The sequence below is a fragment of the Dermacentor andersoni genome, chromosome 4, assembly GCF_023375885.2.
Source record: "Dermacentor andersoni chromosome 4, qqDerAnde1_hic_scaffold, whole genome shotgun sequence".
In the NCBI taxonomy this organism is placed as follows: Eukaryota; Metazoa; Arthropoda; class Arachnida; order Ixodida; family Ixodidae; genus Dermacentor; species Dermacentor andersoni.
The window spans coordinates 48257295-48264923 of record NC_092817.1 but is presented as its reverse complement, the minus strand read 5'-3'; positions in this window follow the sequence as shown (position 1 = coordinate 48264923).

The window sequence follows — 7629 nt, the reverse complement described above, 5'->3', positions numbered from 1 at the left end:
TTCTCATTCTAAGATTTTCCTACATCTCCTTAATCTTCTTTATACAGCAAAGCTGTTTCGGGCTAGGGTACCGTGCATTTTTGTTCTGCGTCAACAACAATGTGCGGCGATCCTCGTCATACTGCAGGAAGGGTCCAAGCGCAATGGCACATACCCCTGTGGACTCCGGGTTGTGGGTTCCGGGACCTATAACGCGCCCTTGATCTACCGTTGTCCCACGTAGAAGGGTAAGAACGGATATTACGATCAGATCTTAGCCCAAAATGCCGACCCGCGTCGGCCATGTCTATTTTCGCACCACCCTCTCTTTGTCGGCGTTCGAAGCGCTTGCGTTTCTAGTTTTCTTTCCTTCCGCTTACCCGCGGTGGCAGTGCCTTCGAAACGTCACGCGTGTCTAGTTTCCTCCGGCTCCTTGGGGCGACGATCATGTCGTCCACGCGAATGTACATAAAGAAACAAAAGAAACCAGAACGACAACTTGCCGTTCTCTATTTTGACTTTCACTTGTCTGCTGTCGTCGTAATGGGGATGCCGTGTACAGTCCCTTCTCCCCAGGAGCAACGCGCCTACGAACAGCGACGCCCCACATCGGTTTGCCGTTTCGTGCACGATTTTCATCGGTGATGTTTGTCGCCCGCCGGCGACGATTTCATTTTCGTCTCTGTTCTTGCCGTCGCTATTTGTAGGCACGCTTCTCCTCGGTAGTCCGCACTATACGCGAATATGATGTAATTAATATAGTAATAATACAGGTATGCGAGAATGTGTGTGCGTGGCTATCGTCACGATGACCAATGATCAAGACAAGCGTGCTCGTACCTTTGTTAGAAATTCTGTGTCACCTCTGTGTCGTATGCTAAACAGCTTCGCTGGTCCTCCACCTTCACAGATTGGAATGGCTCATGATTTTCTTCCTCAAGATTTCTCTGTCTCCCTTGTACCACTACATGTGCAACTGCTGCATGGCGCAACACCTGGTGCAATATTAATCAACTGCAATGGAAATGCAATGCACGCATGTAACAGCGCGTGAAAAGTAGAACGATAAGACGTTAATGATGGTGATGATGATTTATTGTCATCCCCTTTGTCAACTTTGTTACCTTATGGTCATCCCCAAATAGTCACCTAGCCAGCTTCACTTAACAAGGTATACTGGGCATGTTTTCGTGCTAGCAATTTCGTATGCGTGTCCTTAATATTCTTTTTCTACCTCAAGCTTTCTCTATCTACCTTGTATCACTAACTATAAACAGCTACATGGCGTGCCACCAGTTGTAATATTATGCAACTGCAATGCGAAGCGTGCACGTACCGACGCTACGCCGCGCGTCACATAGCATGAGAAGTGGCATGATGTGGTGCAAATGATGTTGATAATAATGGTGATTATGATTTATTGGCATCCCTATTGAAAAGGGGCGGTGACGAACAGTCACGTAGCCTTCTTGATTTAATCAGGCACGCCTTCATGTTTTTCATTCTTGGATTTTCTTTTATACTTCTCCTTAATCTGTTTTTTCATTCTCACGACTTCTCTCTCTGTCTTGTACCGCTGCCAGTGCAACTGTTAAATGATGTGCCACCTGGTGCAATATTATGCAACTGCAACGTAAAGCGTGCACGTATCGACACTACGTGGCATGCATCTCACATCGAGTGTCTACTGGTGGCTTGGAAACGTGTATACGGGATTTTTCCGCTACAAGAACTAGCAAATGCTGCTGTGGCTCACACTTTCCTCAAGACCGCATTTCGCTCAGATGATTACTCACTTAAAGGACATTTAGTATCAGGAAGAATGTCAGCCGGATGGTATCCACTTATGATTAGGTGTTTACCTTCTGCTTTCAAGTTTTTTGTTTTGATGGAAGAAGTTGCTTTGTGTGACGTTTTCATTGTGTGTACTACTCGTTGATCTGTGATTGCTTATGACCACCTAGTGTTCATATTATTATCGTAAATAGTTCCATGTACCTACATAATTTTATTCATTGTAATAACTGCCAGTGTTAAAGAAAAAACGCTGGCGTGGTTCAGTGGTAGAGTGGCCGACTCCGGCTCAGAGGGCCCGTGTTCAATCCCGGCGGGAACTGAGAATCAATTTTCTCATTTCCAGCAATAGCTGCGACGGACACCGCTGGCAGCGGTGGCGGACACCATCGCCGACCGAAACACTATTAGAATGAACCCATAACAGCTTATGCTGTAAAATGCTCGCATCGCGTGCATTGGGGCCACGTTAAAGGGCCCCTCACCAGGCCACATAACAAATTTTCATTATACGCTGTAAGTTGCTAAGCACCCTTTAAGGGGCGTTCTACTTCAACGATTTTTCAAATTAGTTCATTAATAAGAGAGATAGAAACATTTGAAGTGGCACGAACCTGTGATTTCAGGAGACGAGCGTCACCGCCAACATAGACGCACGCGTCTAGCCTCCGCACACGAAATTCATACCCCGCGTTCTCCCATACCGAAGCCGGTAGATCGCGTGAAGAATACGTCAAGGGCTCCGCCTTCTTTTTACAACGAAGCTGTGTATAGCTACCCTCCGACGCTGGTCGATGTCCATCCGTCTACGCGTCGCGTCGCCACGAAAAAATTTTCGTCTCCAGTTTCGCGCGAATTTTCTGTAGCTCTCAATCAAATGTAGGTCTTGGAAAAAAATCATACCGAAACTGTTTCTTAAGACGACTCTATCATTACGCCGACTTTCATTTACTTATCATAATTAGTTAGCTAACAGCGGAGTTGTAAACGTTACAGTATTCCCGTCCACTGTCAATACATGGTCGTCCACGGAGGGAGTATGGTTACAGAAAACAGCTGTAATTATTGTTTTATCGGAACGATCTCGAAACAAATTAATGACAATTAGCCACTAAAACGACTATAACATTACGCCGAGTTTCACCTACTTTTCTTAATTACGTAGTTTACAGTGTAGTTGTCAATTTTGTGGAATTCCCGTCTGCTCGCAATACATGGACTTCTACTAGACGGAAACGGACAGCCCCCTGTTTGATCGCTACAATAAAACTCTAGTCCTTCCAAGTTTCATTCACTGGGAAGTATGCCCAATCGCAAATTAGAAACCAACATGTATTGCTTCGTGCACTCCTTTGACTGCGCCACGGTCAACGCATACGGTCGTTCGCGTCGAGGTTCGCCTAAAACGGCCACCTGCGTCGTGTACGCACTGTTACCACCAGTGTTCGTTGTGTTGTGGTTACGTCAGAGTTGTCTAGGCGACCTTACCGGCTGTTTCCACGGAGCTCTGGTATGAGCCAGACGCGTGTTGAGCGTAAGATATATATATATATATATATATATATATATATATATAGAGAGAGAGAGAGAGAGAGAGAGAGAGAGAGAGAGAGAGAGAGATCCGTCGATTGAGGTAAAATATGCAACAGCTTCGCTGATCGTCCTTTTCACAGATTGGAAGGGCTGATTATTTTTTTTTTCACTGTCTTTCGCGTGTTTGCTGAGTGGCACATTTCCGATGATGGTCTCGCGTGCGAGCTCTTGCGTTTTTCTCGTTGCGCACAGTGAACGATTTTACGTACTCTGCACGATGCCACCTGAGCCGCGCCACAATCACGAGCAATAAGGCAGATGCAAGAGGATGAAACAGCATGATTGCGGCGCTGGAACGCCGTAGAACATGATATAGTTTCGTTCTCTGCGCACCGGATTATCCGACATGGGAACAAGCAGACCTAACAAGTACACCTCTCTTGCTACGGCACGAAGTGAAACAAGAACACGCAAGCATTCGATTTGTATGTTTTATTGTTTCTCTAAACCTTGATTCGTTTATTGAAAGAAGACGTGAAACAAACAACTGATATTGCCTTGAATAATTCTGGAAGTCACGTATCACTATGAGCGACGTCACAGTACTGTCATGTATGTATGCGCAGTTGCATGATATACGTCGACCCCTGTTGGGCGTGCGGCGCCCGTGGGGAGAAGGGCAAACAGCGTTTTGTTTGAAATTTTTTAACACGGGGCGTATCGATGTAATACTTAGAGGCACGATCGTTAGCACGCATTGTATACGCAGTGAGTTTGTGAGCCCGAAATGTCCAAACCTGGTAAGGCGTTTTTTAAAGATCCCCTGAAGGTCAGAATTAATCCGGAGTCGCCCTCCCCCCTACGGTGTGCTCATAATCAAATCATGTTTTTGGCTCATAAAAGTCAAGAATTCAATTCAAATATTGAAAAGGCTGCCTCTCCGCTGTTTCAGCGGCATGGTGGCACCACTTTACTGCTGCACGAAGTCGCTTGCACGGTTCGATCTTCGCATGTCACCCTGCTCTTGGATAAGCTAATCAGCCACCTTGCATGACCACCGAGTATGAGCATGAGTATGCATAATTGGCATGTTGCAGAGAGGAACAAGCTCAATTCCCTCATCAGAAAGGTCTTTAAGCTTGCCCTCGGCCTACCTGTAAGCACCCACACCGAAAACCTGCTCAAGCTCGGAGTCCACAACACGCTCGAAGAAATTATCGAGGCACAAGAGCGCTCACAGCTTCTCAGGCTATCCGGCACTCCGGCGAGCCGAAAGATACTCGACGAGATGGGCCTCAATCCTGTCGACCAGTGCCCCGACGCCGTGCGGATTCCCAGTGACATCAGGTCTCAACTGCACATCGCGGCCCTTCCACGCAATATGCATCCCGCAAACAACGTTGGCAGACGTTGGGTCAGGGGTACTGCTCTACTCGAGCATGTCCGCAATAACCACATCGAGGCAAGCATCGTGGATGCCGCGGCATATGTCCATCAAGAGGCATTCGCCGTCTCCATCGTCGACTCCAATTCCAGGCTCACTTGCTCAGCTACGGTACGCACTTCGAGGCCCATGGTAGCCGAACAGTTTGCAATCGCGCTGGCTGTGCTCGATGGTCGCAGAGAGGCAATATATAGCGATTCCAAGGCAGCCATTAAGGCCTACCAAACCGGGATGGTCTCCGCTCAGGCCCTCCGCATTCTGCAAAGCGCCAAAAGTATCTCTCCGCATTCTGTCACATGGCTTCCCCCTCACTTGGGGTCGACTGAGGCCTTTCCCTCTAACCCTAAGGACGGCGCGCACGAGGCCGCGCGAGGACTCACTGACCGCGCCACCTCAGCAGTCCGCCTGCCTCGCGGGGAACCCATGCTCACGTTCAATGAGGTTACCGCACACTATTATCTGTCAAGACGGGTATTCACCCTCCCGTACCCCGCCTTATGCAGGGTGCGGGCGGTGACCTCTCGACATTTACAAGTCCGTGCGTATCCTAACCTTGCGGTTCTTCATGCGATATACCCTGAAAGGTATCCCAGTGCGGACTGCCCTGCATGTGGACTAAGGGCAACATTGGACCATGTGTTGTGGGAGTGCGAATCCATCGGCTCCTCCTTCAACGAGAATAGGTGGGCTGCGCTCTTGGGAAGCCCCGAACTGAACGACCAAACCCTTGCCGACCAGGGGCCCGCGATCGGGCCGTCAGGTTCGGCTTGCCGGTCCCTACGTGGGACTAGCTGGGTGGCGCGGGGTTTCCCCTGCGTCTTCTTTGGAGCGAAATAAAGTGATTTCACTCACTCACTCAGCCACCTTACACTACGATCTCCTCCTCAGTAGGCCGTCCTTTCAGAGCCATATCAAAACCTGCTGAAAAGGCCTCACAGACATACGGCGACACAGACAACCTCTCCTCACAGACTCGCAACACCACCTGAAAGGAACCCAGAAAAGACTGTGCTGTCAGGTCTGACAGCAGATACAAGGAAGTAGAAAATGAAGAGATGTAGGAACGCTACACTGTGAAGAGTTCCCTTTCCTTTCACGCATCATTTAGAAAGCAGCTCTTATAGGGGCCCGTTCCCTCAGCGACCGTCGTCAGCGGCGTCGTAACCGAGCAAACGACCACAGCAAAAAATGAAATAATGAACGTGGATCCCGAGATGAAAGACACGAGCCGCGAACGGCGGAGACCAATTAGAGCGGCGCCTTCAGTGACGTGAGCGCGCGAAACTGGTGTCATGTGGTCCCGCCCGACCGTTCGTTTCGTATACTGTCTTCTGCTCGCGTCAGCTCTCGCTCGCGCTTGTTTGGTTTGCTTGGTTTGGTATTTTTTTTTAAATCTGATTGTATGCGCGACGCGAATATTTCACTACTTTCTGGAAGCCACGCGGGCACCACCCATTACACTGGAACCTTAGACGTGTCATGTATAAAAGCCGAAACGCTTGACACGCAGATCAGATTTCCGACGATCGCCGACTCTGCTCGCTGCTATCGTTGTGCTTGAGTTTTACTTGTTTTGCACGGCACAAGTTCGTCCAATAAAGAGTTAAATTTGTAACTCACACTTTTTGACACTGTGTCGTTCTTCACTGTCACTACCACTTGACAATATAATCATAACACAAAATAGTGTCAGTCAGTTCTTTCTGAACAATGAACGACGCAACCGGTGGAACTGCTTCGTCTGCCGCAGCTGCTAAACTAGCTGCCCAGCGCCGCCGTCGAGAAGACTGTCGTTCAGAATCAAATTCTTTCACACAATATATCTCGAATGCAAAACGCCTAAATAGCTGCGCTCGAAATCCGCGTTAGTGAATATCGCAATCGTCGGTAAATTTCTTGGATATAAAAATTACAGCGGTATGGCAGAACTGAGGGAAAACGGCGAGATTGCGCTTATAAAGCCACGCACATGCGCACTCTCTGAAGAATGGAAAAGAAACGGCGGAGCAAAATGAGGGGAGCGCAATGCCTGAAACAAAAATCGTGGGCGCTGGCTCGCACAACGCGCATGCCTAATCTTTCCGGTGCCTTTCCCGACGAGCTTAGGCTGGAATGTTCCGAGCCTAAGCAGTTCCGAAGCGTTCCGATACTGCAGTTCCGAAGCGTTCTGTAGTGTCTCTGGTTGGTGAAAAAGTTAGCAGCCATGTGTGCATACGGTGCAGGCAAGAGTTGCAATTGTGTCACCGCTTGGCTAAGGCCTGGGATTGTGCCTTCTACACCCGCCGAGAAGCTACAGTTGGGTGAGTGCGCTTTGAGTTTGCTAGTGTCTTGAGAGTTGCGCTTACATAAAACCTTGGCACTAGGTAAGAGCAATACTTTGCTTTTGTAGTACAACACACGTGTTCGACGAACTGTTCGTTCGTGTTGCGTGACTCGAGAGCATCGTTAGCGGTGAGGGAGGCGTTATTTGACTGCCATGGAGTGTTATTGATTGTTCGCGTACAGTAGCGCAAATGTCTTGCGCAACGTCTTTCTCTATTAAATTAATTTTAGCTGTGTTAATCTGCAATCATCATCGGAAGCGACTTCAATCTCCCGCACACAAGAGGTAGTTACAGACACAGCTCTGCTGCAGGTTGTAACTTATGGCAAGACTCCCATGATATCGGGCTTACACTCATTACTGACCCAGCTTTCCTCACTCGCCTCGGCACTTCCACTGAACGAGACACGACACCACACCTCACTTTCACGAAAAACGCAGACATACCCATTGGCGCAACACCCAACACGACCTCGGGAGTGGTCACTCTATCATCGAAATTACTCTCCCACATGTGCACCTAACAGCCGTTACGAGAACAATAAGGAACTTTACT